At 38.8% G+C, this 17287-nt stretch overlaps 1 long non-coding RNA gene across 1 annotated transcript in view; it reads right to left on the bottom strand.

Moving 5' to 3' along the window:
- Window positions 1-2076: 2076 nt before the first annotated feature.
- LOC138161342 (uncharacterized) overlaps window positions 2077-17287 on the bottom strand; it is a 62026-nt gene continuing 46815 nt past the window's right edge. The window contains exon 3 of the long non-coding RNA XR_011168336.1: window positions 2077-2430. This is a non-coding gene — a long non-coding RNA (uncharacterized lncRNA). The remainder of the gene's footprint in view (window positions 2431-17287) is intronic.

Genomic DNA, 17287 nt, shown 5'->3' with positions numbered 1-17287 from the left:
TTTGATCAAAGATCCAGTAATTAGGAAAGAGAGATTCAGTCTTCATGTTTACAGACTTCATCTTTTTCAGAATTGAATGACCAATTCATATAGTGAAAAATATCATCCTAGTCTTGAATAATGCAATTATAAAATATGCCTCTACCTCTTATCTTCAGCTTGAAGTTTTCTCAAATTAATCATTGCTATTAATCATAGATATACAGTAAATGATGGTAGTTAGGTGTCACCACGGATAGAGGGCTGGGCTGGGACTCAGGAAGATCTGAGTTCAAGTCTGGCCTCAGACTCTTAGTTACCCCAGTTTGCCTCAGTTTTCTCATCTGTGAAATGATCTGTTGAAAGAAATGGCAAACCATTCCAGTATCTTTGTCAAGAAAACCACAAATGGGGTCATGAAGAATCAGACACCACTGAAACGACTGGGCAACCACAACAAAAACAACAAAACATTAGATGATCCATAAATAAGAGGTGAATAAGTCATTACTCTTAGCTCTATGCTCCTAGGAACAGGAATTTTAGGTCATAGACTTCCTTTACCTTTCCTGTTACCCATGTTACATTTTTTTTCCTTAATATTTTCACCTAACTCAATCAGCCAATGAGTATTCCTTAAATCTCTACTGGCACCTACATGCCAGCTACTGTGTTAAGGAATATCTGGGAATATCAATAAAGGCACAAACACATAATCTACCCACAAGGAACTCACATTCTAATGTTTGTTTCACTAATTCAGCTGTTCACTAAGAGTAAAGTCCTTGAGCAAAGTCCATTACTAAAGATGCAAAAAAGGAAGACTTCATTACCAAAATTACAAAATCAAAAATAGATGTGATTTTATCAATTTATCAATTGAAACAATGTTAAAGAAGCCCAACAGTTCCATTTATTATAATTTCCTTTTTCATCTTAATTCAACCAGTAAATAGCAGACTGGGGGGAACATCTTGTTTTTGTCCTGGACAAAACAAGGTTTCAGACTGCTTATCCTCCTATTAGGAGGAAAACGCTGGACCTGGAGTCAGAAAGATCAGAATTCAAATCTGGTTACAGATATTTACTAGCTGTGGGACCCTGGTAAAGTCACTTTGTCTCTCACAGTTTCTTCAACTGTAAAATGGCAATAATCCTAACATTATGCCCCCTGAGTTTTGTGAGGATCAAATGAAATCATATTTGTAAAGAATTTAACACAGTGCTTGGTACATAGTAGGAGCTTAATAAGTGCTTATTTGGCTCCTTCCTAACATAATATGAACCTGGAGGAGAAATGGAAGAAAGCTGATGACTTTTAAAAAGCTAAATAGATTCTCCTATCTGAAAGCATTTTACATCTCAATTCTTGCAGTTCTTCAACCAATCAACAAGTGTTAAGCACCTACTGTAGTCCAGGAATTATGCTAGTCACTGAGGGTATAAGTACAATGAGTGGAGCAAGCCTTTCTTGGAGTGAGTTTACATCATCATCATCATCATCTTCATCATCATCATCATTATTATTTTGCTTTTTGGAGGGGGAAAAAGCAGGGCAATTTGGGGTTAAGAGACTTGCCCAAAGTCACATGGCTTGTAAGTGTTAAGTGTCTGAGGCCAGATTTGAACTCAGGTCTTCCTGACTCTAGGGTTGGTGGTCTATTCACTGTGCTACCTAGCTGCCCCATGACTTTACATTCTAATGGGGAAAACAGGTCTCTATAAAATATACACAGCATAAATGTAAAATTAATAAATACAAATATATATGAAGTAGTTTAGTAGGAAAGGTTTTAATTGCTGGATGGATCAGCAAAGGCTTCGTGCAGAAGATGGTGCTTAATCTACAACTTAAAAGAAGAGAGTGAGAGTGGATCTCAGACGCTTGACACTAGCTGTGTGATCTTGGGTAAGTCACTTAACCTCAATTGCCTCTCCTTCCTCCCTCCCCCCCAAAAAAAAAGAAGAGAGGAAGAAAGATCAGGGCAAAAGCAGTGAGAAGAGAGAGATGGGAGGGAGAGTATCATGTATGAGGAGCAGAGAGCATTTTTTTCTGGATCTCAAAGTTGGGGGAGGGCATGGGATAGTAAAGTACAACAAGGGCTGAAAATGTAGATCGGGACCAAGTTGTTTCTAGCATTCTGTATTTTGTTCCTGAATCTCACAGCCTCATTCACAAACAATTGGACAGTGAGTAAATTCTCTCATCCTGGAAACCGTGGGCTGTGAGGACGCCCCATCCATGCCACCACCTTTATGCCCCCGCCCCCGCCCCCACCAGGTCATAGACATCTGAAAAGGCCCTGATTTTCTGGTCTCCATATGACGTTCACCTGAAGATTTCCAGAAGCATAGCAGTGAGCCAAGAGGCCGGACATACTTATCAACTCGGAGGAGTCATCTGACACAATCATCTCTCATGACTGCTTTTTACAAGTCTCTCCAGGCAACCTGAGGAGAAGATGAAAAAGGATTACTAGCCCTGAAGAAGAAAGCGGTCAGGAAAAAGACCATGAGGTGCTGCACTCCCGGTTCTCAAATTCCCTTCTCATGTTTTAGAAGGATCTCTTCTCTTGGCCACCCGATACAGAATGGGGTTTCCTTGTTTTCTTTCCCTTCTTGGTTGTGTTCTTCATGTTCTTCTATCTTTCTTTGAGATAGGCTGTCACCCACGTTTTTGCTTGTGTGATACAGTAAGTATGACTTGTTCTTAATGCCATAGGAGACAGACAGACAGCAGTTAAGTGATGGGCCCACTCATGCAGTAAGCATCTGAGGCTGAATTTGAACTCAGGGTTTCCTGAGTGGGGCTTTATGCACTGCTCCACCTAGCTACCTTGGGGGGTATGTGGGGTGCTCAGTGAGGACTAGCACCTCTGGGGCTTGTTGAGCTCTTTTCAGGGATGCTCATCCACTTTTGGTGTCTACCTGGCACTCAGCTCTCACCTATGGTTACAAGAAACTGTAGCATGTGCAGTGACTCTACCCTGGTAAAGCCATCTCAGCAGATGGGCTAACCAGGCTGAGTGCAACTAACAGGCATCAAACCTGTTGGTGAGTTAAGGGGGGTGTCTACTCCAAGCATGTGAAGACTTCCCCTGGTGAACTCGTGGATGGTTTTTTTTTTTTCCAATGGCCATGAAGGTGGCTGAAGCAGGTGTGAGGGAAGGTTTAGAACTTGGTCAAACATCAAAGACACTAAGGCTACCCCAAGCATCCCAAGCCATCACCTATTGTGCTGACTTTTATCTTCCACTGGATGTAGATGACTCTGGAAGAGAGATTTTGGGCAGCTCTGACTCACTTAAATCCAGCTCATGTATGACTCAAGTATCACCCTGTGATGCCATTGGTCCTCTTTGAAAACAAAGGACAAATAATAAGATTTTGAGCTCGAGGGAATATCGAGTTCATCAAGTCCAAACCCATGATCTTACAAATAAAGAAATTGAGGCAATGAGTGTTTAAATGACTTGCCCACAGTCATAGTGTCTGAGTCAGCATTCTAATCTCATTTCTCTGCCTCCAAGTCCAGGGAATGCTGGATTATCCTGACCATATCATTACCACTCCTTACTGCCTCTATTCATATCAAGCTTTTAAAAAAAATGTCTCAGTGTATGAAAAATAAATAGTAGGAAACGCAAGACTAGCCTGATGATTTTTTTCATCATATTTTATTTATCCAAAAGTTAGGCACTTATATTCTGGTAAGTGGATGATATGAAAACAAACATATACAGACAAGAATATATGATAAACTTCCACATGTCTTGGTTTAAGACTCATCTGCCTAGAAGTGGGGGTCAGATAAGATGGAAGAAATCGGTGAGGAGAGTTTGCTCTGGATCTAACCAAAGGCCAAGAGCCTGCTACAATGGCTTAAGTCAGGAGAAAAAAGAGGGAAGAGAACAGAAAACCCTGAAAGAAACTAGAGGATTTTAAGGGACACCACAGGATCTACACTACTCATCAGAGTTGGAAGACAGGATTCTCTACAATCAACATCAAACCCTGCCAAGTCAGTATCAATTACCATTTCAATTCAGAGCTGTAACTTGGGTGGGGTGACCTCAGCTTTGCTCCAGAGCACTGAAATTTAAAGGGTGGAACATTTAACACATGCACTCCATCAGCAGAAGAAAAAAACTGAGCTTAGCTCCTAGTTAGCAAGAATAACTGTTAAAATAGGAAGCTACCAGATTAGGCATTATTAATAATATCCGTATGTGAGTCATTATAGTAGCTAAACCCACATCTCACTCAACTGAACTCGTCTTGATTACTTATAGTATTATTTTCACATCACAAATTACAAAGTCAAAGGCACATTTCAAGCTGCTTGTACCTGGGTACCCCAAATACCAGCTTTGATGAGATGGCAGGAAAGGATTTGAGGCCAAAAATAGGAAAGAATCTCACTTTTACACGGACCAGAAAGGGGTCATAGGATGAAGATGGTAAAGATATTAGTTCAAAATGCTGCTGGAGGACAGAGGTAGAGTGGAAGAGGCTGTTTAGTCCTTTTACATCTGAAATTAGAGGCAGTTTAGCACAGTGGACAGAGTTGGCTTCAGGGTTAGAAAAGCTGGGGTTCAAATCATGGCTCTGATATGTACTACTTGTGTGGTCCTGGGCAAGTCACTCAATATGTAAATGTCTCTAAGGAGCATGGGAGAAGGAAAAAACATTTATTAGGTACCTACTGTGTGCCTGGCACTGTGCTAAGTCCTTTAAAAATGTTATCTCATTTGATCCTCACAGTGGTACTGGGAGACAAGTATTATTAACAACCTCATTTTTATAAATGAGAAGCTGAGGTAGAAAAAAGGTTAAATGACTTGCCCAGTGTCACACAGCTAGTAATATCTGATGTTGGATTTGATCTCAGGTCTTTCTGACCTCCAGGTCTAGTGCTCTATCCACTGGCTACCTAGCTGCCTCTCTAAGGCTGTAAATGGCAGGATAGCTGCTGACCTGCATTAGTAGACTAAACAAATCCAGAATAAAAAACAAACAAAAAAACCCTACTTGAGTTGAAATTCCATATTGACAATAACGTGACAGATTTTAAACCTGAGCTGTTATTGAATAATATGAAAATTTAATTTTTCAGAGAGTCTTATTGTATGTACTTTATATTCTAAAATTCCCTTGCATTATAGGGGAGTTTAGATGTGCCCTTAGACTTTGTTTTGTGATCTCAATTGTAGTAGACAAGAAGGACAAAATGGAGCCAGACTTAGAATATTGGGTCTAACACAAATCACACTTTCCCCTTAAAGCTACCTTGTTAGAGAAGCCATGATTTATGATGAGACCTCTGGAACTATGCAGACCTTCCACATGCCTCACACATTCTTTTAATCAACACTCTATTTCCATTCCTGCTTCCTATTGTTTGTAGCGTCAGCATAATTAATAACTGCTGTTTGGAAATTCTTGTTGTAACTGCATCTCAGCATGTGATGGATAGAAACTGATCTCCCCCACATGGTCATCTAAATTTTGTCAAAAATAAATTATTGAGGGGTGGCCAGGTAGCACAGTGAGTAAGAGTACCAGCCCCAGAGTTGGAATGACCTGGGATCGAATCCAGGCTCAGATACTTAGCACCCACCCAGAAACACCTGGCTGTGTAACATTGAGCAAATTACTTAACCTCAATTGCTTAGGGGTGGCCAGGAGGCTCAGTGCATAAGAGCACTGGCTCCAGTGTTGGGATGACCTGGGATTGAATCTGGGCTCACATACTTGGTACCACACCCAGAAATAACTGGCTGTGTAAACTTGAGCAAGTTAGTAACCCCAGTTGTTTTTTTTTTAAAGTATTGCTATCTTTTTTTTTATATCACCTACGTTTTCCAACATGTCTCCCTCTCCCCTTTCAGAGACCCATCTCTAGTAACAGACTGAAAAAGAGGGGGAAAAATTCACCAAAACTAATCACCAGATTGAAAATGTCTGATAATAAATGTAGTGTTCCATACTGGTAGTCTTTCATAACTATAAAGCAGTGTGTGTGTGTGTGTGTGTGTGTGTATGGTGGTAGTGATGGTAGGGATCAGACTTTTTATGTCTCTTCTTTGAGGCCAAGGTTAGTCAATCTAACTTCACAAAATTGTATTTAAATTACTTGTTTGATGTTGTTTTTTTCCCATTTATATCATTGTAGTCATTATGTATATTGCTTTTGTGGGTCTGTTCACTTTACTTTGCATCAGTTCATATAATTTTTTCCATGCTCCTCTACATACACCACAATCATCATTTCTTAAAGTGCAACAATATTAATTATCTTCATATACCGCAACTGCTGTCTAATAGGATGACTGTGTTTGTTAATTTTAAAAAGAAACTTACAATGTTGTAATGCGAATGTAAATTTTAAAGATCTTCCCTGCCCCTAGGCTAAAGTGCACCAGAAGCCTGGGGAGGGAGGCTTGTTTTTCAGTAGATACTTTTTGATTGGCCAGTGGGTCAATAAGGTTGTTACATTCTCTGAGCCAGGAGAAGGCTATATAAGCCCTGATGTGTAGCTTTGTTTTGGGACTCACTTTGAGAAGTATTCTGTGATTTGATCTGAATTCTGGGAAGCCGTTGTTGAGAGTCCCCCGGCTTTGAAAAACCCAGAATGTGGAAACCCAGATGTTGACTGGGTATGGATGTAATGGTTGGACAGTTTGGAAAGCTGTCTACTTGATGTTTCTGTCTTGATAATTATGCCTGTATACTTTGAGGTTCAGGGTGCTGACCTTTTCTCCTGAACAAGGTAAATGATATATGTCTGACTGATTAAAGTAAGCTTGTTAACCCATTTTAAATTGCTTTCCTTTAACAAAGCAGATCCAAGAACCTGTGGCAGCTGCAAACCCTGAGGACGCTTGGGGTGCTTGCTGCTACAAATGTCAAAACTCATCCCACAGAAGAAAACAAATAGGGGAGGCTAGGTGGCACAGTGAATAGAGCACCAGCCCTGGAGTCAGGAGGACCTGAGTTTAAATCTGGCCTCAGACACTTACCAAAAATCTATCCATGTGATGTTGGGCAAGTCACAACACCAATTGCCCTCCAAAAAAAAGGCAAAAAAAAGAAGACAACAAATAGAGAAATTAATGTCATGTGTGAAGTTGATAGGTGATCTTTTTATGAAATATGCTGAAGGTGGTGTAGTGGTTGAGGGGACTTACCACCAGGGTAGGTGGCAAACTTAAAAAACCACTGGTACATCTCTATTGTGACTGAATTTTAATGTTAGAATGAATATCTCTTAAACTGTTAGTGTCTGGCATCATAAAATGTTACCTTTAAAATTCAATAAATTAAAATCCAACAAAATTTTAAATTCAATAGATGAAACTGAAAGATAATATATTATGAAAGTTGAGGAATAAATAAGAGAAATGCAAAGAAAACAATGAAGTTGAAGAGACCTGTGATGATAGAAATGGGTAAAAGATAATTTTTTAATTGAAAGAAATGAAACAAAAACACCCAAGTTTCTGCCAAATAAATGTACTTTGTGGATTTTTTAGGGCATAACAGTAGAGTTTATCAGCTGGGAGCTTAGGGAAGTCATTTAACCTCCTACAGTCTTGGTTTCTTTACCTATAAAATGAGAAGGTTGAACTAGGTAACCTCTGTGGGTCCTTTCAGCTTTAGATCCTATGATCCTACTTTCTCTTTCTCTCATTTTAATGACTAGGTCTCCCCATTGGCAGCTAAGTAGTACAGTGTATAGAGTACTGGGCTTGGAATCAGGAAGACTTATCTTTGAGAATTCAAGTCTGAGTTGAGACACTGACTAGTTGTGTGACCCTGGGCAAGTCACTTAACCCTGTTTGTCTCAGTTTCTTCATCCATAAAAATTAGCTGAAGAAGGAGATAACAAACCTTTCCAGTATCTTTGCCAAGAAAACTACGAGTCACACACAACTGAAAGTACTAGACAACAGAAAGGTGTCCCCATCTTATCTAGGCTGGAATGCAGGGGTTACTCATAGGCCTAACTCTCCACCCCTCTCCCAGCCCCCTTCACTCCTGGGATTTGCCATATTGATGCTGACCTTGCATAAACACCAGATCAACATAACTTACTGCAGCTCAGAATCCCCAAGTTCAAGAGATGTATAAGTTCTGCTTTTCCCCATTACTAGGATTACAAGTGTAGGTTACCCCATTCCTGTTCCTAAAAATCTTTCAAAGATTTCAGGTTTTAGGGGGCATACCTTATATTTACAGGTGATCTATATGAAAAAAAAACAGTTTAAGCTATGCCTAGAGAATATACCATGGGGGTTCATGGGGTAGGGAGGTCAACATAGGAGAATGTTTTTTTTAAAGGCATACATACTTTGCTTTGTACCTGTAATTGAAGGTGGAGTAAATGAAGAGTCTGATGATGATGAAACAGCACTGATTTGAGGGGAGGTCAAAGTCCTATTATATCATGCCTCTTGAGAAGGATTAGAATGGGAAATAAAGAAATTAGGTAAATTAGAAATTAGGTAAAAGACGTGGTGAGTTTAGCACATGCATAGAGAGTGGATAGAAAAACAGAGGAAGAAATTAAAGTCAAGATAGTTTCAAACAGAAATCTCACAAGAAAAATGTTAGTAAAGATAAACATAAATTTTCATATTGGGGTTCAAAAAGTCAACTGCACAAATACAAGGATGGAGGCAGGTAGTGGACAGCTGTACAAGAATTGGTATGAAAAAAGGCCTGGAGTTTTAGTAGACCAAAGGAAGGAAGGAGACAGATTTATTAAATTCCTCTTACATGTCAGGCATTATATTCAACAGCAACTCTGGAAGGCAGGTGTTATTATTATCCCTATTGTATAGTTGAGGAAACTAAGGCAAATTGTCAAGTGACTTGCCCAGAGTCACACAGGTAGTAAGTGTCTGAGGCCAGATTTGAACTCAAGTCTTCCTGACTTCTGTTCTTGTACACTATCATCCACCTACCTGAAGGTTCTGGATGAATGTTTGTGGTAGTCACTCCTTCAAACTTAGTAAGACTTTTTTTAAAAGACCTTTTTTTTATTCTAAGCTCTGTGTTAGACACTAGGAATAAGAAGAAAAACAATCATTCTCTTACTTCAAGGACCTTTGGAATAACAGGAACCTTTCCTCCATTAATAGGATGTTAGGCTGCAATGATACAGTCATGATGTCCAGAATGAAGGAGAAGCCAGATGTTTCCTGGCGAGATATCATTTGTAGTACTGTATTGAGTTTTGGTCATGGTATGTTAGCAAAAACTTTGAGAAGGGAGAGCATTCCAGAGGAAGGCAATGAGAATGGTGATTGACTCAGGTTGATGCCGGATAAAGTCTTTTCCCCTTCTTGGTACTGCTCTAATTAATGCATTATACATTATAGCAATTTTTGTATGTGTCATCCCTGATTGTTAGAGTGCAGGTTCTATAAACTTTTCATCTCCCAAGAACCTGGATAAACACTCTCTATATAGCAGGTGCTCATCACATCTGTGTGATATTAAACAAGTCATTTCATTGTGATGTTCCTCTATCTCCATTTTAATCAGAAGGTTAAATTAGGTCAAGTTTCCTGATTTTACTATGCATATAGTTATGGGGAATATTCTCTGTTCGACCCAAGGTCAGTGCTCACTTTTCATTTTTTTTGATTCAAAGTTTGACACATGCTTGTAATCCCACCTGTCCCACCAGGCTGAGGTTGGTGGATGTTTGCACCACAGTGGGCTATGATGATCAGATGTTCACATTAAGTTTGGCATCAATAAAGTGTGTCTCCTTCCCCTTCCCAGGAATAGGAGGGCTACCAGATTGTCTAAGGAGAGGGCAACCAACCCAGACCAGAAACTTAACAAGTCAAAACTGTAAGTAGTTGCTGCTGCTGCTTTTCCAGCCTGGGTGAGATAGGTATATCTGGTCTTTTAAAATGATCACCTCCAAAGTATTATTATCATACCCTTTTAGGTATGATCTGGAGAAGAAAAATATCAGCTTTGAAAGTTTTCTCCACGTGGGACTTCTCATCAACAGTCTGGAGTGTGAAGTGACCCAACATTCTCACTGACCTGATCCTCATTCCCCAGCATACTTTTTCATTTGAAACACCTGTCAGCTTCAAAGGATACCATGTACTTGCAAAGTAGGCCAAGGAAGAGAGAACCAAGGGGCCCCTTGGAGGTGCTCGAGGCAGTTTTCAATGAAATAAAAGAATAAAACTGATATCATGACATACGATGTGGGAAGAAGTCAAATATTTCCCTGGATCTGTTAAACATATAACCTGAGGAGGCAGTTTTATCTTTTTTTTTTCCTTATAAGAACATAGGTCCAGTTTGTAGGGTTTTTTATTATATGTGATAAGATTTGATGAGAGGAAACTGATTCTTTTTACAGGTCTGTTCCTATGCTAGGTGCAAGGAGGCCTCACACTGTATTTCTGAACACCTTGCACTTCTCAGAGCTAGCATTCTGACATGCAGTAGCCATATTTCTTTGAATGTCAGAACTGCCATCTTGCTATGGGACAGAGAGAAATTAATGGGGGGAAATAAGTGAGACCCATCAAGTACTGTCATAAATTATGGTGTGCATTGAACAATTAGAATCCTAGAATCTGCTAGAAATGACTATTTTGAATTCAATAACATATGGCGTGGTGGAAAAAGAACCGACTTCTGAGTAAGGTAGACTGAGTTTCCTGTCCCGTCTCTTGTACATAATGGTTATGTGACTCTGGGCAAGTCACATAACCTCTCAATGGCTTAGATAACTTTCTAGGACTGCAAATCTTACAGCAAGTGCCTTACACAGTGCCTGGCACAAGCAATCGTTTAATAAATGCTTATTGACCCCATTTGATTTGTATAGAAGGGGTCAGTCAGGGGTTTAATAAATATGTATTAAGTGCCCATTATGTAGCAGGCACTGTGCTAAATATTGGGGATACAGAAAAGCCAAAAGGTAATTCTTGCCCTCAAGGAGCTTAAAATCTAGTGGGGGAAACAACAAGCAAACAAATATATACAAATAAACAATTTACAGAATAAATGGGGGAAACATTAAAAGAGGGAAAGTATGAGAACTTAAAGGAGTTGGAGAAGGCTACCTGTGGAAGAAGGGATTTTAATTGGGACTTAAAGGAAGCTGAAGAGATCAGAGCAGAGGAAGGACAGCATTCCAGGTGGGGGGAAAGTCAGAGAGAACGGTCAGTCAAGAAATGGAGGATCTTATGGAATACCCTGACAGCCCGTGTCACTGGATTGAGGAGCATATTTTAGAGACTAAGATGTAAGAAGACTAGAAGGGTTAGACGGGGGCTAGTTATGAAGGGCATTGAATGCCTAACTGTATTTTGTATTTTGATCCTTGAGGAAATAGGGAGCCATTAGAGTTTATTGAGTGAGGGGAGAGGGAGGTAAAATGGTTATACCTGCATATGAAGAAAAACATTTTTGTGGCTAAATGGATGGAGAATGGATTGGAGTGGGGAGAGAATTAAGGCAGGTAGAGCCACGAACAGGCCATTGCAATGATCTGGTGTGAGGTGATGAGGACCTACACCGGAGGGGTTGCTTTATCAGAGGAAAGAAGGGAACATATTTGGGTGATGTTGCAAAGGTAAAATCAACAGGACTTGGCAACAGATTGGGTATGGGGCAGGATGAGAGTGAAAACTTGAGGATGGCTCCTAGGTTGTGAGTCTGAGGGACTGAGAAGATGGTGTTGCCATCAACATTAATATATACTATATGGGTACATGATTTAGACATAAAGGGAGATACCATAAGAAAATTAGAAGAGCAAGGGATAGTTTACTCATCAGATCTATGGAGAAGGAAAGCATTTATGACCAAACAAGACATAGAGAACATTATGAAATGCAGAATGGATAATTATTTTGCGCAAAATTTTGCATAAACAAAGCCAATGCAACAAAGATTAGAAGGAAAAGCAGAAAGCTAGGGATTTTTTTTTTTACAGCTAGTGTCTCTGATAAAGGCCTCATTTCTGAAATATATAGAAAACTGAATCTAATTTATAATAATAAGTAGTCAAAGGACATGAACAGGCAGTTTTCAGATAAAGAAATTAAAGCTATCTATAGTCATATGAAAAATGCTTTAAATCACTATTGATTAGAGAAACAAAAATTAAGACAACTCTGAGATACCATATCACACCCATCAGATAATGACAAAATAGGAAAATGATAAATGTTGGAGATGATGTGGGAAAATTGGAACACTAATGAGTTGTTGATGGAGTTGTGAACTGATTCAACCATTCTGGAGAGCAATTTGAAATTATGCTCAAATGGCTATAAAACTGTGCATACCTCTTGATCCAGCAATATCACTACTAGATCTGTATCCCAAAGAGACCATTGAAAAAGAGAAAAGGACTCATATGTACAGAAATAGTAATATGGTACAATAGTAAAAATATTAAACAGCAATATTGTAAAGGGTGATCAAGCTTTCCTCAGCAATGACAAACAATGCTCTAATGACCTCAAACAATTCTAAAAGACTCATGATGGAAAATGCAATCCACATTCAGAGAAAGAACTATGGCCTGAATGCAGATTGAAGTCATACCATTTTCTTTCTCTTTTTTTTTCTTTCTCATGGTTTTCCCCTTTTATTCTGATTCTCTTTCACAATATGACTAATGTGGAAATATGCTTAATATGATTGTACATGTCCAGCCTATATAAGATTGCATGCCTTCTTGGGGAGGAAGGAAGGGAAGGTGGTAGAAAAAAATTAGAACTTAAAATCTTATAAAAACTTATAAAAGTGAACTATCAACAATATTAAAAAAAGTTAATAGAGATTTTAAATGACTGGTCCAAGGTCACACATCAGGTGAGTGACAGAGCCAGGATTAGAAGCTAGGACAGTGTTCTATCCTCTACACCATTTTGCCTGAGCGACCTAGTAGTGAGAGGAGTTCAGGAGGTTTATGTAACTGAGAGAGATAATTAATCTACATTTAAGCAAATGGAAAAGTTTATAGGCCATCTAGTCCAATCCTTCTTATGTTAAAGATGAAGAAGCTGAAGTATATGGAGGTTAAGTAACTTGACCAAGGTCACATAGGTAGTGTCAGATGCAGGATATCAAGCCAGGTCCATTGTCACTAGGACCAGAGATCTTTCTGCTGTACAATCACTGTTTAGTCACCTAGCTGGTTGAAATGGAAAAGGTTAGTCTTAAATGCTCATAAAGTATAGATTTAGAATTGGAAAGGACATTGGAAGGGATCAACTTGTTTAATCTCATTTTTCAGAAAAGGAAAGGGAGGCCAAGTAACTTACCAAGGTCATATAGGAAGCAAGTATAGGTGGTGGAATTGGAACTCAAGTCTTTTGATTCTAAATTTAGCACTCTGTTTACTAGTTGAAATGTTAAACCATACCAAGGAGGCCATACAGTATCTAGAACTAAACTGGGTGCCTATAATTTACTGACTATATTATAGCAAAATAGACTTAGTGCCACATGTGACTCAAAGGCAGTGTTATGGAATGAATAAAGCTGGTCAATGAGTCTGGAAAACCTGGGGTTCAACGTCTTGCCACTGGCACATATTAGCTATATGACCCTGCACAAATTATGGGGCTCCAACTCAATGCTCTTGGCAATTTCCTAGGATTATGCCTTTTTCCAATATATCTTTATTTCATTTAACATTTCCTAATTATGTGTAATATTTAACAATTGTTTAAAAAATTTTTGAATTCTGAATTCTCTCCTTCCCTCTTCCCACATCCTCCCTTCCTTGAGAAGTCAAGTAATTTGATATTAAGTATACATATGAAGTCATGCGAAACATTTCCATATTAGTCATTTTGCAAAAGAAAATAGAAAAATGAAGAGAGTTTAAAAAAGGATGTGCTTCAATTTGCATACAGAATCCATCAGTTCTTTCTGGAGGTGGATAGCATTTTTTTTATTTTGCTTTTTGGAGGGCAATTGGCATTAAGTGACTTGCCCAAAGTCACAAGGCTAGTAAGTGTGTCAAGTGTCTGAGGCCTGATTTGAACTCAGGTCCTCCTGACTTCAGGGCCAGTGCTCTGAAGGCACTGCACCACCTAGCCTAGTATTTTTCATCATGGGTCCTTTGAAATTCTCTTGGATCATTGTCCTGATCAGAGTAGTTGTCTTTCATAGTTGATCATCCTTATAGTATTGCTGTTTACTATTATCATGGTCTCCTGGTTCTGCTCACTTCACTTTGCATCAGTTCATATATGTCTTCCCAAGTTTTTCTGAAGCCATCCTGCTCATCATTTCTTATAGCAAAATAGTATTCCATCACAACCATATACTATAACTTTTAGCCATTCCTCAATTGATGGACATCCCCTCAATTTCCAAATCTTAGCTACCACAGAAGAGCTGCAATAAATATTTTTGTACATGTAGGTTATTTTCCTATTTCTTTGATCTCTTTGGGATACAGACCTAGTAGTGGCATTGCTGAATAAAAGGGTATGCACAGTTTTATAGTCCTTTGGATTAAGTTCCAAATTGCCCTTCAGAATGCTCCCCAGACTAGGTAGGATTATACCTTGAAGAAAGGTTGCTGATCTTCATTGGCAAAAGGAGTTTCTTCACTTGAAATTTCCCACACCATTGAAATCATGGGTTAAGTTCAAATAAACAATAACAGTAACAAAAATCCCAGCAACCAAATGAGTAGATTATGATATATGCTCATGGTTTACTGTGGATGACAGTGACAAGAGAGAACAAAAGAGAAAGGCTGACTTTCCAAGGTCAGGGTCTAAAGAACAGAAACTCCCCACTGGGGATGCAAAGACAAAAAAACAAAAACCAAAAAACCCCAAGCATCCCTAAATCTCAAGGAGCATACTTCTATCGGGAATTCCATTTGCAGTGCAATAAAATCATCAGCTGTTACCAACAGAGCAGTTTATTTGAGAAGTCAAATTAGGTTATTTAATGAGTGTTGTAAGAATAAAGGAAGCTGGGCCAGCTATGGCAATTTGTACCTGTAGTCCTTACTACTGGGAGGTTGAGGCTAGCAGGTCTCTTGAGCTCAGATTTCTGAGGTATAGTGGGCTAAATCAATCAGGTAACTACATTAAGTCTGGCCTCAATATGGTTAGAATCTAGAAGTGGGGAGGGGCACCAGGTTGCCTAATAAGGGGAAGACCAGTCCAGGTGGGAAACAGAATAGGTCAAAGCTTCCGTACTGATGAGCAGTGGGACCAGACCTGTGAGTGGAGCCCCTGAACTTCCAGCCTAGGCAAAAGAGAAACCGTCTTAAAAAATCAGAACAAAGGAAGTTGGGTGACGAAAGAGTAATGTCACATATATATATATATGCCTGTGTACATTTCCCTATAGAAGACAGACCTGCCAAACAGTTCAAAAGACTTATATTGATTGGTTATGGCACCATCTAGACAAATTCTTATTTTTCAACTCTACTTTTCCCCAGTATTTCCTATCTGTCACCAAACCTTCTATCATTACAACATTAGTTCATGGAACAAATTTCTGGGATTACTATTTATTTTATGTTAGCTACATCTTAGAAGTGATTGCTTCCTGGCACTTCAACCCCAGGAGCAAGCATATTAACTCCCTAACTAATCTTATTCACTGTTCTGTTTTTTTTTTCAACAGACCTTCTCAATGTTCTTCTGATTTCAAGAAGCCACACAGTAGAGGAAATAACCTCTCCAGATGCTACATCCCTCTGAAGATTTTTGTTTTAGGAGGATTAACTGGGTTATTTTTCAGCTAGCTAATTATTGGCATTTTTTTTTTGTTCCTGATGCCATTGTCCTTTGTTCTTTGATGTGCCTTTGTTCTTTAGCGCTCATTGTGGACTTGATCTTTAAAATGCTTGAATTTCCCACACTAAACATCACTGAAATATCTCTAATAGTCATCAAAGTGTGCTCCTCAAGACCTATAGTTATTGTACATTTCCTTAAAGTAATATCCATTTTTTAAAAACCACAGAATTAAAAACACCACAAAAGAAAGAAATGAAACACATTTATGACATGGAATCTAGCACTCGACAGAACATCTTTCAAGGGATGAAACTAGATCAATCTAGTTCCATCTGGGGAAGGTCAGATGTTTAGCTTCAGCCTATATTAAAAGAAGGGCACATGAATGACAATTACTATCACAAAATGAAACCATATCAAAACTATTTCTAGTCTCAAGTAATCCACATAGCCACTCCTGCATTTTATAATCATTCTGGACTGATTTTACATTATTCCCTCATATTCTCTACATTCCTGCAAAGCTGTCCTTCTTACTATTTTTGTTTCTATTCCCTGTTTATTGTATCCCATCTCATGCCTCGATTGCCATGCCTGTCCCTTATACCTGGAATGCTTCTTACTTCTCTCTTGGAGTTTCTTTCTAGGTTCATATCAAGAGAAACCTCCTTTATGAAGCATTTTCATATTCCCCCAATATTTAGTACTCTACTCACTCCAGAAAATAACCTTGAACTTTGTATATATCTTTGTATATTTTTATATGTACTTATGTTCATTTACTTTGTAAGCCTCTGGAGAGTAGGAACTGTTTCATTTTTGTCTTTGTATTCTCAGCACCTGGGACTGGCATTTTGCAAAGATTTTGAGTTGAATTCTAAGTTTCTTGAGGGCAAGGTCTGCGTTATTATTCTCCTTCAATCAATCAATTAACCCAATAAGAATTTATTAAACACCTACTATGTGCACCCAAAGCATCTATTTATGAAAGTAGGTGCTCAATAATATTTGTTGGGCAACTAGATAGTGCAGTGGATAGAGTACCAGGGCAGGAGTAAGGAAGATTCATCTTGGTCAGTTCAAACTGGCATCAGACACTTACTAGTTTGTGACCCTAGGCAACTCACTTAACCCTCTTTGCCTTAGTTTCTTCATTTGTAAAATGAGATGGAGAAAGAAATGACAAACCACTCCAGTATCTGTATGAAGAAAGCCCCAAATGGGGTCATGAAAAGTTGGACACGACTAAAATGGCTGACCAATAAAAATGTTTGTTGAATAATGAAATGGAAACTTTGGAAATGTCTAGAAAAAAATTCAATTCCCCCCTTTTCCCAAGAGAAGAGTTATCATTTTCAGTCACTTGCATTGCTGTTTTTGGTATTCTCAGAATTCTTGCTTGGGAGTTGCATCACCATGTTGGCCAACCCCTACATTCATAGAGGAGGGCATGTTGTAGCACATGTTCATTTATGAGCAGTCATAAATATACAGAGAAACAACCCAGAATAGCAGATGCAGATTTTTTT

This window comes from Petaurus breviceps, unplaced genomic scaffold (genome assembly GCF_028583685.1).
Source record: "Petaurus breviceps papuanus isolate PSGF00001 unplaced genomic scaffold, PetGlider_PUasm1.0 118, whole genome shotgun sequence".
NCBI classification, from domain to species: Eukaryota; Metazoa; Chordata; class Mammalia; order Diprotodontia; family Petauridae; genus Petaurus; species Petaurus breviceps.
The sequence above is the reverse complement of the archived record's forward strand: the minus strand, read 5'-3'. Positions and strand labels throughout refer to the sequence as shown.